This window comes from Myotis brandtii, unplaced genomic scaffold (assembly GCF_000412655.1).
Source record: "Myotis brandtii unplaced genomic scaffold, ASM41265v1 scaffold111, whole genome shotgun sequence".
Lineage (NCBI taxonomy): Eukaryota > Metazoa > Chordata > Mammalia > Chiroptera > Vespertilionidae > Myotis > Myotis brandtii.
Window position 1 is genome coordinate 1,907,566 of NW_005353789.1, and position 23,022 is coordinate 1,930,587.

Below are 23,022 nucleotides of genomic sequence, written 5' to 3' on the forward strand. Positions count from 1 at the left end.
AGCTTAGATCACAAAGAACATTGGAGACCAGGCTGGGGCTCACACCTGGATGGTTAGACTCCCCGGCTAGTGCTCTCTGCATGGACCACACAGAAAGGGAGACATTAGCAGATTTTTAAGAAGTTGTTAAATCAAGTTAAGAAAAACCTGACTCTTGGACAGCTTTCTTCTTTAAACTGCCTTATGATCCAGTGATTCCTCTTCTGGGAATTTATCTGAAGAAACCGGAAAAACTAATTCGAAATAATGTAGGCACTCCTATGTTCATTGCAGCGGTATTTACAATAGCCAATATTTGGAAGCAACCCAAGTGCCCATCAGTAGATGAATGTATTAAAAAAAGCTGTGGTACATTTACACAGTGGAATATTACTCTGCCATAAAAAGGAAGAAAAATTTACCCTTTGCAGCAGTATGGATGGACCTGGAGAACGTTATGCTAAGTAAATAAGCTAGTCAGAGAAAGACGAGTCCCATATGATTTCACTCATATGTGGAATTTAATGAACAAACTGAACTAACAAGCAAAATAGAGACAGATTCATAGATAGAGAGCAAGCAGATAGGTGGGGGAGGCAAGGAGAGAGTGAGCAAAAAGGAAAAAAAAGAACTCATGAACAAAGAACTCATGGACAACAGTGTGGTGATTGTGGGGGTAGAAGGGGTTGGGTGGAGGGGCATGGGTGGAGGGTGAAGAGGGCATAGAGGGGATAAATGGTGATGGGAAAAATAAAATAAAAATGATAAAAGCACAAAAGATCTTTCAAGTGTTCAGTGGCTGCAGTGATTTGACACTCAGCTTGTCATTATTGCCTGGGCGATTCTTATAGATTAAACCGGAGAAATATTGCCATCGTGTAGTCATCATGCATGTGCTGACCTTTATTGATGCATAAGAAGTAACAGCAGTGATGTATGCAAGAAGGAGACTTCAGTGGGTCCCTTCCTGTGCAGGCCGCACTGTGCCTTTCAAAGAGGAAGCAGTAGTGCATATAAAACTGTAACGACCTTTAAAAATAATTTTTAAAAAAATATATTTTATTGATTTTTTACAGAGAGGAAGGGAGAGAGATAGAGAGTTAGAAACATCGATGAGAGAGAAACATCGATCAGCTGCCTCCTGCACATCTCCTACTGGGGATGTGCCCGCAACCCAGGTACATGCCCTTGACCGGAATCGAACCTGGGACCTTTCAGTCCGCAGGCCGACACTCTATCCACTGAGCCAAATCGGTTTCGGCTAAAAATAATTTTTAAAAGATGATAAACAGCTTGAATTGACTAAACATGTCAATTATTGAAAATATTTCGACGAATTCTATCTCATTTGATCTTCACATCCACTTCCACATAACACAGCAGGCAGTAGGAGTCACCCATTTTGGAGAAGAAGAATCTGAAACCAGAGCGGTTTGGCAATTTGCCCAAGATCACACAGCCAGAACCAGGGCAGGAATTTTGATTCTTTATCTAGTGCTTTTGTGTAGTAAAGTTCACAATACCTTATCTGAAATTCTGAAATGCAAACAAAACAACCTAAGTCTAGTTGTTGTTTTTTTTTTTTCCTAATTCATTTGGTGGCAAAATGTTACCTTCCCAGAGGCATTGCGGCAATAAAACCTGTCTCAGGGTGATGTGAAGCTCTTTCTTGTTCTCTTTAGGGAGAATATTAATATGTTTTATTGCAGACATTTTACTGTGTTCAGTGTCAGGATGCTGCCTGAAACCAGTGTATAATATTTGTTGTATAAGCCATATCGTCTTTATAAAGTCCAAGAAAAATTCTGATTTCAAAAGCACATCTGAACAGAAGTGTTTTGGATCATTATAACCTTGAGGTAGACTGCCTCTGCCATCCAACAGTCAGGCAATGAAGCATTGACATTAACCAGATATTCTGGTTAATTGTCACTAGAGGTGTCATATATGTATTGCTAATGTTGAACAAATTAGACTATAACGAAATACACTTAATATCAACTCAGCAGTTGTGAGGGTTAAATAAGGTAATTCAGGTAAGTCATTTGGCTGAGTGTCTGGTTCATGTGATGCATTGCATACCTAGAGTGCTGGCTATTGCCTTTCGTAATTCATGTTGTATCTCCATGTTACAGAGGAAACAGTGACAGGTCGAAAGGTCAAGTAACTTGCCCAAGGTCACATGGATAGTAAGTGGCACTGCCAGGACTGGACACCCAGACTGTTGCTTCCACCCAAAGCATATGCATAACCAGTGGGGTAGAGATAATTCTGGATCTTCCAGGGGTCCTTAGAAATCTTTCCAGATCATGATTATGAAAATTAATTACTGAATCACTGGATGTGGAAGTGCTGTTTAATAGCCTGCTGGGCAAGCCAGGTTTTGTTGGAGGAGAGAGAGAGAGAGAGAGAGAGAGAGAGAGAGAGAGAGAGAGAGAGAGAGAGAGAGAGAGAGAGAGAGAGAGAGAGAGAGAGAGAGAGAGAGAGAGAGAGAGAGAGAGAGAGAGAGAGAGAGAGAGAGAGAGAGAGAGAGAGAGAGAGAGAGAGAGAGAGAGAGAGAGAGAGAGAGAGAGAGAGAGAGAGAGAGAGAGAGAGAGAGAGAGAGAGAGAGAGAGAGAGAGAGAAAGAAGAAGAAGAAGAAGAAGAAGAAGGAGAAGGAGAAGGAGGAGGAGAAGGAGAAGGAGAAGGAGAAGGAGAGAAGGGGGTGGAGGGTAGGAGAGGGGAGAATAACTTTATGGATTGGCCAACTTTTATTCCAGAGAGTTATTATAAGTATAGTAATTCCCTTAGATGAATTGGATGAGATCTTTCTGTGAATTAGAGCAATGAAAAGGCACTCCCTCCCAGGACTTTGCCCCAAATTCTGTGGATCAGGCCAATGATTGTAATCCCGAAGCTCCCTCCCTGTCACAACTCGCATCCCAGATGGTGAGAGGAGAGCTCCCCAGCTCGTGCCTGTGGTCTGTCAGGACAGGCTGGCAAAGAAAGTGAGCCCCCGGGCAGCTAAGCCCCAGATTAAGAGGACCTCGAACCATTGTGTTGGCAGCTGCTCCCACTCCCCCGCGTGCTGAGCAGCATCAGCACATGTCTGGCCTTATTTGCTGTTTGGGACTCGGCACTTGAAAGGTGCCCCTCCCCCACCGCCTTGACATTTGTCCAGAGATTAATTGGGCTAATCCCCTTCTTGGAAGAAAGGGTTGGGAAGTGTGTGTTTCAGGAGGGTGAGGAGGCAGGCCTCCGGGACTGCAGAGGGGAGCATTAATGAAGGCGCTGGGGCTTGCTGCAGCCTTTGAAGGGAGAAAAGAGCAAATTTCTCTGCTGTTCCTGGACAAGGCTGACAGGTGGGCAGGGAGACTGCGCTCCTCTGTTCTGCCGGCTCTGCCAGAAGGTCCGTGCACTCCAGCAGTAACGACTCCTGACAGCACCAGCTGTCACTCAGGGAGGCAGCTCCCAGCACACCTTGGCCTGCCATTCTCGCTCTTATGCTGAGGGCTGAAGGAGAGAGCCCCAGGAAAGGCCATCCTGATGGCGGAAAACACACATGGCTTGGGGACTTGTCTGGGACACTTACAAATGTACTTTTAAATTTTGTGTTGGATCAGGCATTCAAAATAAACATTATTTATTACTTGAGATTTTGGGTCAGGGGAAGACAGAGGACCACAGACAGTTGTAATTTTTTCTTCTTCTTTTTAAAAGATATTTTTTTTTATTGATTTCATAGAGTCAGGGAGAGGGAGAGAGAGAGATAGAAATATCAATGATGAGAGGGAATCATTGATCGGCTGCCTCCTGCATGCCCCACACTGGGGATGGAGCCTGCAACCCGGGCATGTGCCCTGACTGGGAATCAAACCGGGACCTTTTGGTTCAACCACTGAGCCACACCGGCCAGGCGACAGTTGTTTTCTTGTACCATATGCAGTTGTCCCCATTTGGGAGGAGACACAAAGCTTACCTTATTATCTAATAATAATAGCTAGCATTCATTGGGAGCTTATTATGTGCCAAGGCACTGCTTCAAACATTTTACATCTATTAATTAGTTTATTATTCTTAACAACTAAATGAAGGAGGTGCTAATATTGTCCCCATTTGACCGCACTGGTAGCCTCCCCAGCATCATTTGTAAATGGCTGCACCAAGGCTCAACCACCAACCCATTCCCAGCCCCACCCTTTTCACCACTGCACCAGGCTGCATTGCTGACAGAGAAAAGGGAATAAGCATTTTGCCTGGGCCAATTCTCGGTAAGATCATGACTTCGGTGAGATTGAACAGTTAATTGAGGATAATGCATCCCGGGAGAACTGAGGATAAAGGGCCATGGAAATACTTTGAGGTCCCTGGGAACCTCTGAAAGCTATGTGCCTAATTGTACTCTCCGTGGAAAATCCCCTCCAGCTAACAGAATTCTAATGGTGTGCTGTGTTTCTTTGTAAATTACTGCAGACACTGGCATAAGGAATATGAAAGAACTGGTGGTTAATCAAATGAACTTACAGGAAGCGAGCTCTTCAAGTGGGATTTATACTGATGCCCATTATAAAAACTGTTAATAATAAGGGATTTTAAAAATGTCATTGCAAGGTGAGAGGAAATTTGCGAAGGTATGACTGTCTGCTCATCTTTTAGCAGAGGTACGGTAACTAGGTCACAGGATTTGCTTGGGGGGAAGTGAAATGACAGATAATAGTGTCAGAACAATGGCTGGAGAATTTTTGGCATGTCTTTGTGATTTTGGAGCAGAACAGGCAATCTGGGATTTAGCTTTCTCCCTTCTGTGTAAGCACGGTCCACCCAGCCGGAAGCATGCACAGCCTCTCTTCTTCCAGCCACGGCTTTTTCTGTTGTGGGGATCAATTTCCTGACCCTCAAACCAGTGCAGATTCTCAAGTGGGGAAAGGAAGAGAAGAGAAAGGAGACATAGAGTCAGCTCGCCTTGTATTTGATCTTTGAAGCCAAGGTAAGAAGGAACACTGTCTTCACATTATGGTGAGGAAACTAGAGATGGAAGCAGTTGCTAACCTCAGACCATGCAGTGAGTAAGTGGCCAAGCTGGATTCGTGCACTGGCTGTGCCGTGCAGAGTGGTACTTTCCACATGACGTCCACTCCTACTCGTCATCATGTCTCAGGCACCAGGTGGCAAAGATGGTGAAAGTAGGGAAGGGAAAACTTCATCCCTCCACCTTGGTGCCAGCCCCCTTCCCTCTTCTGCTTTGCCCCCAGATTATTTTGCCACACTCGGAGTCAGTCTCCTTGCTATAGATGGGGCAGGGGAAAGAGGGTGAAGGTAGGCAGTCTTGTTTCCTAATTCCCAATTTTGCACCTTTCTCCCAGTTCAACACAAGCCCCCTCACCTCCTAACCCTGCTCTCATCCCATGCACATCCTCACTGTTGGACCTGAGAACAGCCACCCCATTGTTCACTCATTAAGATAGAAAAGGACTTTGGTCATTTTCATTAAACTTCTCGCCTAACAGCTCTAAGAAGTAAATCTTCCTGTGTATTCAGGAAGGTGTTTTTTTTAATATTCATCACCAGTACAGGGTTACTATACCCAGAAAAAACTGGATGATAGTTTGTCAGAAGAGAACCTGTTCCAAAACAGATTTCTATAAAGTATTGAAACAAGCTTTTTTTTTTTCTTCTTCTTCTTCTTCTTCTTCTTCTTCTTTTTTTTTAACAAGTTGGAGAATCACTAGCAGAATCTCTTGCTTTATATATAGAGTCTTCAGTTTCTGATAAAATGATCAGTGGTTTTCAAATTGTACTACTAACTGCATGCAGATCAGTGTATTAATTATACAAGGTAAAAGTTGGGGAATCACTAGCAGAATCTCTTGCTTTATATATAGTGTCTTCAGTTTCCGATAAAATGATCAGTGGTTTTCAACTTGTACTACCAACTGCATGCAGATCAGTGTATTAATTATACAAGGTAATGTCATCTATATTCATTTGCCTTTATTCTGACATGGCATAATTTGGTAGGTGCCAGGACAGACCCCATTTTTCCTTCTTGGTACTGCTGTGGGGCTTTGGGCACATGTACCTCACTGCACATATATACCTCACTGCACGTATGTACCTCACTGCACGTATGTACCATCGTCATTCATTCACTTGCCTTTGTGTCACATCAGATGTGAACTCTTTGGTTGCACAGACCATGTTTTAACTTAGTTTAAATCTTAGCATAACAACCTTTCATTCACTCTTACCCTGTTCAATCCCTTTTTCACACCGTGGCCGAAGAGAACTTTTGAAACATAAATCAGATTGTGTCATTTTCTTGCTTAAAAACTCTTCGAAGTCTTCCCATTGCCTTAAAATACCATGTGCGTGCCTGACTACTGCCCCTGCAGGGCCTGGCTCCTGTCTCCTCCCCGCCTTGCTCCAGGCCTGCTGGCCTTTGCTCATCGTCATTCATTCACTTGCCTTTGTGTCACATCAGATGTGAACTCTTTGGTTGCACAGACCATGTTTTAACTTAGTTTAAATCTTAGCATAACAACCTTTCATTCACTCTTACCCTGTTCAATCCATTTTTCACATCATGGCCGAAGAGAACTTTTGAAACATAAATCAGATTGTGTCATTTTCTTGCTTAAGAACTCTTCGAAGTCTTCCCATTGCCTTAAAATACCACGTGCATGCCTGACTACCGCCCCTGCAGGGCCTGGGTCCTGTCTCCTCCCCGCCTTGCTCCAGGCCTGCTGGCCTTTGCTCCACGCTCTGCTGCCTGGGGACCTGGGGGCTTACTCTTCTCTCTGTCTGGAATGCTCTCCCCTGGCTTTTGCTGAGTTGGCTCCTTCTCATGCCTCAAGTCTTAAATGCTTAAATGTCACCTTAAATGTCAGAGAGACCTTTTCTTGAACATTCCATCTGAAGTGAGTCTTCCTTGTTTCTCTCTGTCCCTGCACTCAGTTAAATTCCTTTATTGTACATATCACAACCGACAGTTCCTTTGATGATTGACTCATTTGGGGGTTCTCTGTTTCTCTTAGGGGAATGCAGGCATCCTGAGGACAGGGTCCCCATCTGTTCACAGATGTATCTTCAGCACAAAGAGCAGTGCTTGGCATGGAGCAGGGCTCCATATTTACGTGTTTAATAAATGAATGCATGCATGAACAAATGAACAATTGTAGGATTCTCCTACAGTCATTACTCAGCGATTTGTATCTTTTGTACTTACCGAAGGGGATGGTGTGACCCCTCGCATTTTCGAACACACCAACGACAAGGAACCAAGAGAAAGGCAGCTCTTATTATAAGAGAGTGCTGCTTGAGAGTAGAGATGATGGCTGAGGTTCCCAATGCTGTTCTGCACGCCTGCTGCTGTGCCGCCTGCCCACCTCCTGCTGAATCCTGTGTCTTTCCAAGCCTGAGATGGCCAAACTGCCCTTAGACACACTATTAATAAGAATGAATGGGGAGGTTCTTACTTCTGAATTTGGGAGACTCCTACTCATAGTTCTTTAAATAAAATATCTGCTTTTCCAAGAAGCTTTAAATAAATGGGAGCGGATAATTGGGACCTAACCCCTCAAGGCTGCTCCTTTGATGACAGCACCACTCCCCTGGGAGCTGAACATCCTCAGAAACAGGTGATTTGTTTTGCCATATCCAAAGCCTTGTGTCTCTTTTTCAGGTCTGGTTTTAGTTGCATCCTGAGAAGCAAGGAAGTGAGTCTTACCAACTCCACAATCATTTAGGGTGCCTTGTTTGTTTGTTTGTTTATTTATTTATTTTTGGCTCAGTTTGACACTTCTCAAATTTATCTTAAAGTAAAGATGAACAGACCCCAACAGATCAAGGTGTCCCCAGTGCCTCTGTTGTTCCTCAATTTATGCAATGAGGCCCCGGAGGCATATTGTGGAAAATAACTCCTTCAGATATTCATGTTCTATAGGTCATTTGAAATGTATTTTCCTGGACAAACATGCTATTTTGCTTTAAATTTTCTGTTTGTTCATATTTACTAGAATGCTTAGTAGAATATTGGTTAAGTTCGTATTGCATTCATAGTGATAAATAATGTGGACTCAAAATAGAAAATGATAGGGATTGTTCCAGTAGTATTCAGGAAACAATTATTTCATCTCTGCATTATCAGCTCTTTTGCGATTGAAAAATAATTTCCTGAATTGTGGCCTTAGGTGATAATCTCCTAAACACAGTCTCCTCTTAGTGAAAGGGCTAGAGTCCTTGTTTTGTTTCTTGCCTTTGAATCATTTATGGATTTAAAGCCACCCCGCTGAGCACTGACTCATCTCTGCCAGGTGCATTGGGCCTCAATGGGCTGGAAGTGAAATGTGGGTCCCAAGCAGGGAAAAAGATGAAAACCACATTCACAGTTTATTTGGTCACAGATGTTCACATAATAGGAGCAGAAATTTAAGAAGTAGCTTCTTTCTCTATGTATTTGACAAGAGACAAAGAAAACAGTTGTGTGGGGGGTTGGGAAGGCAAGGGGCAATGAAACTTCGAAAAGAATTGGGAATACCCATGTTCATCAGCCCTGGCAAGAGAATAAATTCATTGACAGGAGTATTGAGTTTCACTGCCAGGAACACAGACTAGGGCATTTGGCTCTTGATGATTCATCTGTAAATGACTTTTACAGGAGGAAGGAGCTAGGGTTAGATCCTGGATGAGGCCTGGAAGACCTGAGATTGATTTCTCCCCTCTGCCCGTACCCTGAATTGCTGTGAAAGAATCATTATGCTGTGTCAGGGGCACGACAAGTCCTTGTGCTTGTGAGATGCTAAGATGTTGGCCACAGATTTCCTCCTTGCCTATGTCAGCACAGTCAGTTTGGATCTGTGTTTACTGCAGTGACTTGTCACCTTGTGGTACTGAGTTCTCTGTCCCCTCATGCAAAAAAAGGTGGGACAGTGTGAGAGAAAGAGACATTTGCTGTGACTTTCTAAGCTCAGACTTTCCAAGCTGCTCTCTTTCCTTCTATATGCCATGCTCCTTTAATCATGGTCAATGACCAAATGGATAACTGCTTCTGAATTATGACTTCTATGGTCTGAACAGCTAGATTTCTTTTAGGTTTGGTTAAGTGAGCCAATGATGCTTTTCCAATATATTTTGATCCCAAACTCATGCATATTACATCATAACAAATTCATGTTACCCTAGTTCTCAGGTTGAGAAGTCTCTCCTCTGCCATGCCCTGGCACTCAATGCTTATCTCCGTGGAAACAGCAGGACAGGTAAGATCGTGCTAGATTTTCCCAACCAATAGGCATTATTCTATTGATATTGCCAAATACCTTATTTTTACCAGTATGAAACTTAAAATAAACATATGTATGCAATTTACATCATATTTCCTACTTTCTCTAAAACATTCACTTTATGAGTAGTAGTAATGATAATACTCATTAGTCAGGGCAGGATAACTGCTGTATGAAACAATGTCCACATTTCAGTGGCTTTACACAAGAAAATTCATTTCTCATTTAGATGGAGGGGTGGGGAGATGTTCCCTTTAGCCGTTCAGAGACCCGGTTTTCTTCTGTCATGTGGCTCCCTGTTTGTCTAAAGCTTTGGTGTCTTGTCCATTAAGCTGGTGATGGGAAAAAGAGTGAGTAGTATGCACTGGAGATGTTTATGGGTCAGACCTGGAGGAGTCTACATTACATCCACTTAATTTTATAGCCTAGAATTAGGTCGCACAACCACACCCTAGTGCTAGGAAGATTAAAAGTATATTATAGACTTGACAGCCAGGTAAAAAAGGAGAACACAGATATTGGTAAATATTACAGTCTTTGAGATATCAAAAAACTGTTTTAAAAAGCTTTAAAAGAAGAAAAAACTGTTCATTGTTTAATATAAGGTACTGCATACATTTTTTTTAAAAGATGACATCAAACTGCTGTAAATCCTATAAATGTTGTAATAGCTACACATGCCATTGGAACATTAACTACAACATCAGATTGTGCAGAATAAATATTTGTTAAATGACCAAAAGCTTGAGAGCACTCATCGGCATTATCTCCGCCAGCATCTCCATCCAGAGTTGACTCAGGAGCACCCAAAGTTGAAGCAGTAGCCCATACAGATGTTGTAGGAGAGTGTTTGGTGCCTTCTTGATGGTGCTCTGACGTCTGCTTCTGATGAAAGTCAGTCTAGCGCATAGTTATTTTGTTGACTGGCATATAACATTGAATAAACTTTATTATATGAACAGTCGTTGATGATAGGTTCACTTAGGATTTTCTTTTTACTTTTCTATTTCTTGAGAAATTTCTGAGTTAATAATAGATTTGCTTGGCCACTTAAGGAAGTTCATCCTAACAATCTTGGCTGCCAAGCTCTCAGGACATCAAGATGTTCTTTGTTACTCTACTTTTGACTATAGTTGAACCGTTGGGGTATCTGGGTCATTGGATCATCAGTAATCTATTGTATAACAAAATGATCCATATTACATCTTTTTGGCCTCTAGAGTTTATCACCTATTAGCTCCTTGAGCCCTGGGACTTGTTTTATTTATATTGTGCCCTTGGCTTCTGACTTATTGTTTATAACATGGTAGACCCTCAATAAATGTTCTGCAGTGGTCTCAAAATGTGGCCCCTGGACCAGGTACATCAGCATTACATGGAATCTGTTAGAAATACAGACTGACAAATGTCAGAGGGGAGGGGGATAGGGGACTGGATAAAAGGAGGTGAAGGGATTAGCCAAAGAACATATATGCGTAGCCCATGGACATAGTCAATAGTATGGTAAAGGCAAGGGAGAGGGGGTAGGAGCTAGGTGGATGTGGGCAAAGGGGGAGAAATTAGGGGACATTTGTAATAGTGTCAATAATTAAAAAAAGAAAAGAAATGCAAATTCTTGTGCTGACCACAGACCTACTTGGGCTGGAGCCCTGCAATTCGTATTTTAACAAGCTCTCCAGGCTTCTGATACACGCTGAAGCCAGAGAACCAGATCCTAACAATTATACATATATATTGACAATATTGGGTACTTCATTGTTGTTCACTGTTCTCAATCATGTTTAGTCTATCCTTGGTTTTAGTTCAAGTTTAAATAAAATACATTGAGGACCCTTTCTAGAATTGGACATTTCAGGGATTTATCCATAATAATGGAACTTTCTTCACTTTCACCAGCTGTCCCATAAAATCCCGGTTGATACCTGGCAATGGTGATTTTGGACTTGCCTCCAGAACTATGAGAGAATAAATTTCTGTTGTTTATGTCACCAAGTTTGTGGTAATTTGTTACAGCAATCACAGGAAAGGAAAACAAGAAGCGTTTTCCAAATATTTTGTTTTTGTGCCTATTGGTAAAATATTTTGAGCCTGTCATTCAAAATATTTTATTCATAAATATTTGCACATGATATAATAATTATATTATATACATTATAAGATACCCAACATAAGATTTTAAAATGATGCACTAAGAAGGGAAAAAATAGGCCCTGGCTGGTTTTCTCAGTGATTAGAGCATCGGCCTGCAGACTGAAGGGTCTCAGATTCCATTCCAGTCAAGGGCATGTACCTCGGTTGTAAGTTCAATCCCCAGCCCAGTTAGGGCACATGTGGGAGGCAACCAATTGGTGTGTCTCTCTCACATCAGCATTTCTCTCTGTCTCTCCCCCTTCTACCCTCTCTAAAAATCAATAAAAAAAAATATATTAAGGGTGAGGATTAATGAAAAAAAAATAAAGAAAGAAAGAAGGGGAAAAATAATATAAGTAATTTTATATTACTAATGGTTTAAAGATCTTTTATTCCCACAAAGAATAATCATGCTTTAGTGAAAGCAGTGTATCTGAATATGCTTTTAGTTTGAAAAACTTGTTTACCACTGTTAAAGATCTGTCAGAGTTCAGTTTACTTAGATATTTTATTCTAAAGGTCATCATAGCTGAAAAATAACTTACAAGAGTATGCAGACTAAAAAGGAGTGTGTGTTTTGGATGGGGGGAGTACTCTGAGTATTTTAAATAAAATTCTTAGAATTCAGGCCAAGAAAGGCATGTGCAGGAAGAGGTGAGTCCTTCTTAGAGAAAACCCAGAGATCTTTAAGAAAAGCCATTTTTTCCCTCCAATAATCTTTAGGTTATTTCGAACTCCTAGGCATTTCTAAATCTGTGTCTTCTCTCTGCTGTGGGAGATCAGTCGTAGAGGGGCAGGTGGCCCCTTGTTTATCACAGCGCTGGTGTGGGAATATCTATTACCTATTAAGGAGAAGGAACTTGAGGCCCAGCAGAGACACTCAATCCACCAAAGGTCACATGAGTCAATGACCGTTTAGGACCTAGAACATTAACTGGAGTTTTATTCACCTGAACACCCAATTTTCCCGGGCGGAAAGCAAGCTGGTTTCCCCTCCAAGATGGATACTTTTTCTGTGGCATCTGACACTCCATTTTTCTTAATTACCAGTTGTGGTGCTTCAGAAGGTATGAGTGTGTCTTTGTGGGACTAAAAGAGAAAAGTCAGACTGTTCAAATATGAAGCATTGTGTGAACTGTAAGGTGTGCATTATGATCAACAAACTGTCAGAGGAAATAACAATGAAAAATTTCATTCAAAGGAAACTAATTTTTTATCGAAAGAAATCAGTTCCCAAATACAGTGCCATGGCTGTGTTTAAACTAGACTGGGTCTTAACCCAACCTTCCACAAGGGCATGAACCAAACCCCCTTGAATTGTACGGTACAGAAGTCCTGGTCCCCCATGAGGGCAGGGCCAGAAACATAGAAGGTATTCAATAAATATTTGCTGGATGGATAAATATGCCAACTGTTTTCCTCAACTTCCAGAATTATTTCTCTGCCAGACTTTAGCAAACCCTCCTCTGGTCTTCCTGGTTGGGATGTGAAAACACAGGTGGGGTGGGGTGACCTAGTGTGTTACAAGGTAGTTACCATTATTAATCTCCTTTTGTAAGCCTGAGTGTGAATGGCTAGCATATTGAGGGTTTGAAAACCAAATTGCCTCTGGTTTCACCTTTGTCCTATAGCCCTGACTTTATCTATATATATAAAAGCCTAAGTGACTGGACGACTGGCCGGTAGTTATGACGTGCACTGACCACCAGGGGGCAGACGCTCAATGCAGGAGCTACCCGCTGGTGGTCAGTGCGCTCCCACAGCGGGAGCACGGCTCAGCTGACAGGCGCCAGACATGGGGCTGACAGCTGGCGAGCACTGTGGAGGGCAAGCCTCACTCTATGTATATATATAAAAGCCTAAGTGACTGGACGACTGGCCGGTAGTTATGACGTGCACTGACCACCAGGGGGCAGACGCTCAATGCAGGAGCTACCCGCTGGTGGTCAGTGCGCTCCCACAGCGGGAGCACGGCTCAGCTGACAGGCGCCAGACATGGGGCTGACAGCTGGCGAGCACTGTGGAGGGCAAGCCTCTCTCGCGGACACTCCCCCTGCACACCCGAGTGTGGCAGTGGCAGGTGCAGCGGGGCCAGGATGAGCGGGAACAGTGCAGTGCCCAGCCCGGGCTCGGGTTCCTCCCTGGCCGCCTGCCACTTCACACACTACTTTGTGCTATGCGGGATTGACATGGACAGCGGACTGGAGCCTGACGAGCTGGCAGGTAAGGCCGGGCTGTGTTGGTGCGGAGGTCCACTGATCCCCACAGGCCAGGCCGAGGGACCCCACTGGTGCACGAATTCATGCACTGGGCCTCTAGTTGTCAAATAGTAGTGAATTGGCCTGCACCTACAGAATAGTGGCCATCCAACTAGCCATTCAACAAGCACTTTTTGAAAACCTACTCTGGCAAGGCACTAGGCAGTACTGCAGGTGCAAAGATAAATGATACAGACTTTGCTTTCAATTAGTTCCTTATTTAGTCCATGGCAGCCCCTAGAAGACTGGGGTGGGAAGAAGAGGGCAAGTCTATCAGTGCAGGGGCCACCCAAGGTATTTGCACTAACTTGAAATAAGGCTGTGCTGCTAACATATTTTGTAGGCCCCCTGGCATACAGTTGAAGACAGAGATGTCGAAATTGAATTTTAATGATATGCAGACAAAAAGAGAAAGATGAGGCTTCTGTGGCTCACTGTGACCCCCATGCTGTGTTCCCCAAGCATAGGCCTGGGCTCACCCAGTTTCCCTACCCAAGGATGGGAATCCTAGAAAGATCACTGTGGCAACAACATGAGAATGGCAAGGAGAATGCAGTTGCAGTTTGAAGAAACCAAGACTGGCCTGGAGGCTATGGAGGAGGGCAGTTTCCCTACCCAAGGATGGGAACCCTAGAAAGATCACTGTGGCAACATGAGAATGGCAAGGAGAATGCAGTTACAGTGAAGAAACCAAGACTGGCCTGGAGGCTATGGAGGAGGTAGTTTAAAGGGAAAGGTTGTGTATGAAGATGTAGCTAATAGTAAGTAATGTTTGCTGAGTGCTCACCATTTGTCAGGCACTATTCTCAGCTCTACATTCATTACTTCATCGAATCTTCACAACAACTATGTGTCATTGATATTATTATTATAGTGTTTTTCAGGTGAAGAACTGAGGCATGGAGTCATTAAGTTACTTGCTCAAGAACACACGCTAGTATCTAGAAGTGGTAGAGGCAGGCTTTGGACTCCTAACCACCTCCCTGTGCTGCACTGTACTTGATAGACTGGATATGGGAAGGGTGGGCCAAGGTTGACACCCAGGCTTCTGGTTCAGAAGCCACTCCCCATGATGTACGTACTATAGTGGGGAACACCAGAGGAAGAGCCGGTTTGGGAGGCCAGGGAAGAGTGTGGTTTGGGACAATTTGAGACTGAGGCATCTTTGGGACCTTCAGGTAGAGATGTTAGTTAATCAATGGTATATGGTTCTGGAATTCAGAAGAGAAATCTGAGCCTAAAAGAAATAGAGCTAGATGTAAACAAACAAAAGAAGACCAAAGAAATAAGCAAACCAAAAAAACCCACACATAGCAGGAATACAAATATTCTTAATAATACTTGAAAATGTGACCTGATATTTTGAGCACCTGGTACCTAGAGTCAGTACATATTCCAATCCCCAGCATTTATGTAAAATAGGCCTTTATACACAAAGTTGGTTTCTTTGGCTGTTCTCATTGGCAGGCCAAGCTTTGAGTAATACGTCTATCTATCAGCTGTGATGATCTGCAGTTATGTACCTACAGTCTTCCACTCAGCATTTATGACACCATTGGCCAGCTTCGTTGGTATAGTCGGTGTCCATGGAACTAATTGACATATACTGACATCAGATGCTCAGCATAGATCCACTGGCAGCATGTACTCACCAAAGGACCTGAGTGGTAGCAATATTGAGCGAGATGCTGCTGACATTTTTATGAGTCTGTAAAACTCATGTTTCAAGAATTGTGTATTTAATAAATCTACTTGCATAACTGATGGGACATTCTATATTGTGGGGAAGATAAATTAGCCTAATGCCTGTGCAGGTCTTTGTTCCATGTTCAACAAAAAAGGGGGCCACCCATTTACAGCTGTTGCCCACAGGAAACTGCATTTCAACCGTCAATGAAAGATGTCCTTCCAGGGCAACAAGTGTACCCTCTCCAACCCCAAATCAGAACATGCCCCCATGTTCTGACCTCTGTTGAATGCCTATCAGGGAATCAGTTTCATGGTGATCCCAGGTGATGAGTGGTGAAAGGTCTTTGGCATTAGGTTAGTGATGGTTTCCTGTGGCAGGAAGTTGTTTCCATAAACTCAGAAAGCTCCTTGTCTCTGTCTTTCTGTGAGTGCGGAGGTAGACAGTGCGGTTGCACGTGAGAACTGGGAGCCCACTGGGGCCTCACTAGTTAGAAAATGGACAGAAAATTACAAAGAGGAAGAAAATAGCGACCAATATATTAAGTACTGCAAAGTCACTGAAGAAAAGCTGGGTCTGCAGATTTCTGAACACCCAGGATGATAGATGCCTCAGGACGTGCCTCTAATTTTCTCTCTCTAATGGGAATTGTCTCTGTGTGGCCAGGATAGCGTTGCTGAGTGAGCCACCTCTGAGAGGAACCAATGTTCTTTGAAAGGGGTTTAGCATGATCCTCCTTTCTTTCTTTAAACTACTAGTCTTTAAATTGTTTAAATTGTCTCCTCCTGTCAATAGAAGAAACTTGAGTAATGACTGTTAAATATGTGTATGTTCTCTTAAATTGTATGTGTGTGTGTTTATATTATGGACATTATACAATGTTTTCCTTGCCCACTTAAGTTAAGCATATTGGCATGTACTGAGTGAGAATGGCATTATTATTTCAAGTATTAATTATTCATAATTGTTAGTGAAAAAGAAAACTTTGTTGTAATGTAATATGTCCGCATATATCTCGATGTTCTCATATATCTTAATATCCCATATGTATTGAGCACTTACTGTGTGCCTTTGAACAAAGCAAGTCCCCACACATGAACCTCTGTCCTCCTGTGAGAGCCCAGTTGCCCTGTGATGTGACTCAAATGGGTGCCAGTTACCTGGGCTACCTGGAAGTCCGGGAGGCGGTGGTGTTGGCGAGGGAAGTGAACATATATCTGCTGGTCAGGTAGAGATACGCACTCTGAGGAAGAACAGTGTAGACTGAGAAGGGCTGCTCTTTCTGATGGGGAAATCTTCGGAGAAGGGAATTGAGGTTGGACCTGACTGCAGGGAGGCAGCCACTCCTGTGAAGGGCATTCTGAGTATGCATTCTGGGTTCCATCCTTGGGTCTCTGGTTGCAGATGAGCACAGCCCAGTGGCCTGGGAATGACCTGCTGAGGGGCTTACTGACTCCCAGGGAACAGGAGGCCCAATCCTCAGCAGCTGGGAGCTGCCACATAAATAAGGCCCCAGAGCTTTGTTCAGCTCAGTCTGCTCCCTGTCAGGCCTGACAAGGCAGCACCCTTTGTGCTCGCTCATAATGGATGTCCTTTCAGAGGCGCCATCAGGTTCTGAAACGTGAACTGTGAGTTGGTAAGCCCAGCTCCTCTCTCCCCACCTCTCCCCCAACAAGCCGGGGAACTCAGATGTGTTTAAAGGCTTTGATGAACATGGATTGTCATTGTCTTGTATAAAATGACTGTCCAAGCTATGCAAGCAGTTTAATCACCAGCTGGCTGGACCTTACCCTGTAGTTACCAAGCAAGTTAGAAAACTGAACCTGTGTGGGAAGGATATTGCTTGTGAGAAGAGGCCGAGGAAGGAAGTGTGAACTTAGGTCGCAAGGACAATTGGGAGTCTTTGCAGTCTCTTTCCCTTATGTTTCTACTAAACTTTTTTTTTTTAATTATAGAAATAGCACATTTCTTAATAAGTCCAACAATACAATGGTATAAAAAATTAATAATCTCTAACCCTATTCTTCTCTGATGACTTGTGTAGTAGAATAGTGCAGAGGTCTAGAGTGTGGGCTCTCAGCCAGAGAGCTACTTGCCAACTATGTGACCTGGCACGAGTTAATTTATTTTGGCCTCAGTTTTCTTACCTGTAAAATGTGAGTAATAACAATCTTTTACCTATCTTATAAGGTTGTTGTGAATATTAAATGAGTAGGATATAGTGTACTTAAAACAATACCTGGTAAAAAGTAAGCACTATGTTTATATTAGCTACTAGAGGCCCGGTGCATGAAATTCATGCACGAGGCAGGAGGGTGGTCCCCTCAGCCAAGCCTGCACCCTCTCCAATCCAGGACATCCTTCTCACAATCCGGGACTGCTGTCTCCTAACTGCTCACTTGCCTGTCGGCCTGATTGCCCCCAACTGCCCCCCCACCCCTGCTGCCAGCCTGGTCGCCCCTAACTGACCCCACCCTGCTGGCCTGGTCACCCCTTACTGCTCTCTTTGCAATCCTGGTTGCCCCCAACTGCCCCCTTCTGCCAGCCTGGTTGCCCCTTACTGCCCCCCCTGCCAGCCTGGTTGCCCCCAACTGCCTACCCTGCCAGCCTGGTCACCCCACACAGCCTGCTGCTTGGTCATTTGGTCACCCCTCACTAACCCCCGCCTGGTCACCCCATGCAGCCTGCTGTTCGGTCGTTACTGTTACTGTGACGGCATCCCGGACAATTTGCATATGCCTCTATTATTAATATAGATTATTAGCATAGCTACCATGATATGTCACTTTTTTGTTTTTGTTGAAATGCAATCATCATATAGAACTTGACAACTCGTTATATTTTTTTCACTTAATCTATCACAAGAATCTTTCTAGATCCAAATCCAAACATATGTAAACATTATTATTAATTTTTAACAGCTGCATACAGTTACTTAATATGGATAGCCATTTTATCCTTTTGTACTGTTACTGTGGTTTTTAAAAAAGTTTTAAAAGTGGGATCACTGGATCTAAAGTCATGAGATTTTAAAATGGTAATAGATGTCCCAAAATATCATAGCAATTTGCACTCCTACCAGAAATATATAAGTAGGATATAAGTGCTCATTTCCCCATGTGCTTACCAGCAGTGGATGTTATCAATCTTTAATTTTTTCTAGTCCAGCAGGCAAAAAATAGAATCTCATTGTCCTTTCAAATGACATTCCTCTGATGTACCAGTGAGGCTCGGTACATCAAAGGGTTCTAAGCTGGGCATTAAATGGTAAGATTTCTCATTTGAAAGATCACTGCAGCTCAATTTGGAGAACTGAATAGGGTGGGCATGATGGGGAAGGCTGATCTGGAACAAGGAAGGGTGGTTAGGAGGCTGTTTATCTTCTGCTACCTTTACCATTATTTGGACAATAACCTCCACTCCCAAATATCAACCTCTAACCCTTGATCCTTGCATCAGGTTCCAGTATCATGTTTCTTTTTCTGGATTATGCATCTCAGTCTCCAAATGTCCAGAATAAGTTTCTATCTTCTATTTCCCCTTTCTCCACCTATCTTTCCTCTTATATTCTTGACTTAGTTAATGGCCTCACTGCCTCCCTAACTAAATCTAGGGTTAGGGTAGTTAGTTTTGCCTAAACTATAAAACTTGGAGCCACTTTTCAGTCCTTCTCCTTGACCTCCCACAGCCAATCCGTCCCTAAGTTCTGTGATTTTATCTCTGTCTGCTCATTCAAGTCCTCCCTCCTCTGTATTCCCCCTGAAGTTGCCATGTGATCACACCATCATCATCTTTTTCTTGATCATTGTATACCTTCTTGAGTTCCCTGCCTGATCATGTTTTTTCATTCTCTCTCTCTGCTTGGAATTTTCTTCCATCATTTACCCCCAAACAGTGAAATGAAACTTCCTCCTAAGCTCAGCTTGAGTTCCTTTTTCTGTGAAGTCCGCGGTCATTCATACTCTACTCCCAGCAGAACCTATGGCTCCTTTGCTTGTGCTCCTGTTGTATTTAATCCATGCTTAGGTTGCAACACTTACCCCATATCATCATCACTGAATACATAGCACTCTCTTTCTCCCCCAGTTGTCTACTTTATAATAGGGCTTGAAAAAAGACAAGGGAGGTGGGACAAATCTCATCCCACCAGATCTTTATGTCATTAGACTCAGAAACAACCAACCAACCAAATAAAGCTATTGAACTTCCTCTGGGATTTCTGGTGTGTGTTTCACCGGCTATGACAGTATATCTATTTTGTAACTAACTCTTCACCCCCTCTTCCATATTGAGGGATGTGGTTGCAATTTCTATTTCTTCAATAGAGTATCATAATTTCCATAAGTTGTTCCATTTTTTACCATTATAATAATTATAATTAATAAATGTTTGAGGCATTAAATATTTCATGTATACCTTGAAAACATGGGCTTGACTTCCACATCTTTTTATCCAGTGCACTACCTGGCAAAGGGAGCAGTTAACAATTTGTTGGAGCAAGGAAGGCACACAGGTTGAAACTTTTGCTGCTAAGAATGAAGTTGTTATTTAAAATGCCTTATCTTTAATATCTTTTTAAATTTTAAATAGTAAAACAGCACTTATTTCTTACAGGAAATTGGGAGAGGGGATGAAAAGTAGAAATAACATCATCCAGTTCCCATTTATAATTTTATTTTGCCTTTCCCCATCTTAGTTTAATAATTGCATAATAATTTATAATGGGACGAGTATCCACCCACCCACCTCTATATCCCCATTCCTAGAGTCTGGGAACCCCAGACTAAACTAAAAGGAAGGGAGTCTGTTGCAAGGTCTATTAGCACCAGGAAGAGACAGGCAATTCTTTAATATAATAGATAAAAAATATGTTATCAGGTTACTCTTCCCAGCACTTTAATAGCTGAGATATTTTCCAGTGTGGTGCCATGGGCTCTGAGTGAGGTTCTTGTAGGGACTGAGCTAGGAATGAATTGAATAGAGTATGGGAGCTCAGCTCTAATCCCTACCACTCAATGAATATTTTATCACTCATCATTATGTGTGTTTTTTTTTCCTTAACAGTAAAGTAGTAGAGTTTCTCTGGTGTGATTCTGCTTTTCTCCCTTATTCATTTTCAATGAACAAAACAATGAGCAAACTGTAGTTGCTGTCTTCTTTATAATAGGGCTTGAAAAAAGACAAGGAAGGTAGACAAATCTCATCCCACCAGATCTTTATGTCATTAGACTCAGAAACAACCAACCAACCAAATAAAGCTATTGAACTTCCTCTGGGATTTCTGGTGTGTGCTTCAGCGGCTATGACAGTGTATCTGTTTTGTAACTAACTCTTCACCCCCTCTTCCATGTTGAGGGATGTGGTTGCAATTTCTATTTCTTCAATATAGTATCATAATTTACATAGGTTGTTGCATTTTTTTACCATTATAATAATTATAATTCATAAATTTTTGAGGCATTAAATATTTCATGTATTCAGCTTTATATCCTTAAGCCCATTCTAGATGCAACATTACTGAATCGGAGGAGAAGAATAGTTTGAGGTTCCTGATACATTTTGTACAGTTTTTTCCAAAAGAGTTTTTCAAATTTACACATTGTCCTGTAATGTATGAAAGTGGGGATTTTTTCAAATTATTTCCCAGAGTGAATGTTGACAATTAAAAAATAAATCTCTGCTAATTTGTTAGGTGCTAGGCTGTTATGGAATTTTACAGATTGTGTCCTCGCCTCTTCAGGATACCTTTAGACTGACTGAGGTTGTTTATCTGGGATAAAAGTTTGCTATAGATGACTTTGAATGTTCTGATAGCCCCTTAATTCTTGGCATCCCTGAGCACTGTTCCATTTACAAGGTGTACAATTGTGTTTTAGAAACGGCTGGTTAGAAATAATAGGGGCTGTGCCATCTTTGTGTAGGAGAAATGGTTCCTTGTAAGAGCAATGACAGCTGGGCGCCCCAGGGAGAAAGGAAAAGAAAGAAGATATTTGATTAGGGGTAAGTTGGGTGATCTGGGAAGGATGAGCTCACTAAAATTTGCTAACCATAAATCAAAGTTTTAAGACCAAAGGCCTGTTAGACAGTGTAACTAGGGGCATGCTTTCTTTCACAGTTCAAAAAGGAAAAAAAAATCACACACATATTCCTCTAGGTACAGGCAGGGGATGGGAAAGAAGGGAGAGACAACAAAATCCTTGTGAGTCTAGACTACCTTTAAATCAGGCTGCTGAGCACTCGTTGGGATTCATTGAGAGTCCCTGTCTTTGCTGATATTTGGTTGCCTCTCTATAGCTGTCTGCCTTTCCTGAGCTTATAAAATGCAAAATGCAAGGTTTGGATTTCAAGTCACCACTTGGAAATCATAATTTCAACGTCCCCCAGACTAGGAAGTGGCTATTTGTGGCAAATGCTTCTCACACTATTTCTAGCCCTTCTCAGATATTTTCTCCCTAATCACCATGTATTTTTGTTGCGGTTCCTTAGTTGGAAAGATGGTCTGATGAGATGAGATTCTGCTGCTCTCCCTTATTCATTTTTAATGCCCAACGAAAGCAATCGGCAGATGTGGGTTGTTGGGTACTTCGAGCTGGGCTGTGAAAAGGACCAAGAAGCCTGGCCAGATCTCACCCTGTCAGGTCACCTGTTTAGGAAAAAAAAATCCAAGGTGATTAGTACCTAAATGACATTCTTCTTTCAAGTATATTACAGTCAAGTTTGGTAGAGACCCATGGGCACCAGTCATGGAAATGTTTAGGTGAGTAATGATGAGGTGCCAAATGTTGGGGTACAGTGTGAGTGCAGACCAAGATGAATCATACCAGAACTTTTCTAGAGCCTAACAATTTAGAAAGAACTTGTAACTAAGTTATTCTTATTTGAGCTTCACCAAAACAAAGCCACACAAAGTCCCCATTTTACGGCTAAAGTAACTGAGGCTCAGAGATATTAAATAAATATCTTGTTAAGCAGAACTCCATGAGTCAGGCCACAGATAGGAATAAACATCGCAGTCTATGACTCAGTGAGGAAATTTGCCTGTCTGGGCTAGAGGATTTTATAAAGTGATTTTCTGGGAATATGATTTCAGAGATAGGGTGGAGCCTTTGGAATGATACTAAATATCTTTGATATATTTTTTTGTCTGTGAAAAATCTTTAGCAGGATTATGATGTACTAAAAGTGATGCCTGGCATAGGTGCACAGGTTGCATTTGGATGGGGAGAAGTTGTTTTATAGAGGTTGGCTAAATAATGTTGTAATAGTCAGTGTATGATATACTAGCCTTCATTTTTGATGGGCAGGTCGTGTAGGATGGAGAGAAGACCATGAAGGACATATCCAAAGAAAACCATGGAGGTCCCAGTAACAACATGGACATGGCGGGTGACAAAGAAGGGAGACATATAATTCAGTTTTGAGGCTGGGGACAGGAAGAATGGCAGTTCCATTGACCCAGACCTGGCTCCTAGAATTCTCAGGCAGCCGAACAATTCCCTGAAAGCATCCCCAGGGCTAGCGGACCACAGGGTTGGAGGGGAGTTACTTAGCAAGACTGTCCTGGCTTGTTCATAATCACCAAGTTAATTCAATGAGGAAGCCGTCCAATAAGAGACGGAGGAGTAAGTTTTAGCAAAATGTTCCTAGTGCTGATGAGTGGGTTTCTCTGCTACAAAAATGGCAACACTAAACCACTTTATCCAGTTTTCGG

The 23,022-nt window shown here is 42.5% G+C and overlaps 1 protein-coding gene across 2 annotated transcripts in view; it reads left to right on the top strand.

Moving 5' to 3' along the window:
* RASGEF1B (RasGEF domain family, member 1B) overlaps positions 1–23,022 on the top strand; it is a 548,743-nt gene that overhangs the window by 271,611 nt on the left and 254,110 nt on the right. Inside the window, exon 1 of one of the 2 annotated variants that reach the window (XM_014544657.1) lies at positions 4,927–4,945. The exons of the other annotated variant lie outside the window; for it this stretch is intronic. The gene's annotated coding sequence lies outside the window, so the exon portion shown is untranslated. Of the gene's footprint in view, positions 1–4,926; positions 4,946–23,022 lie in introns of those variants that run through there. 2 annotated transcript variants of the gene reach the window in all.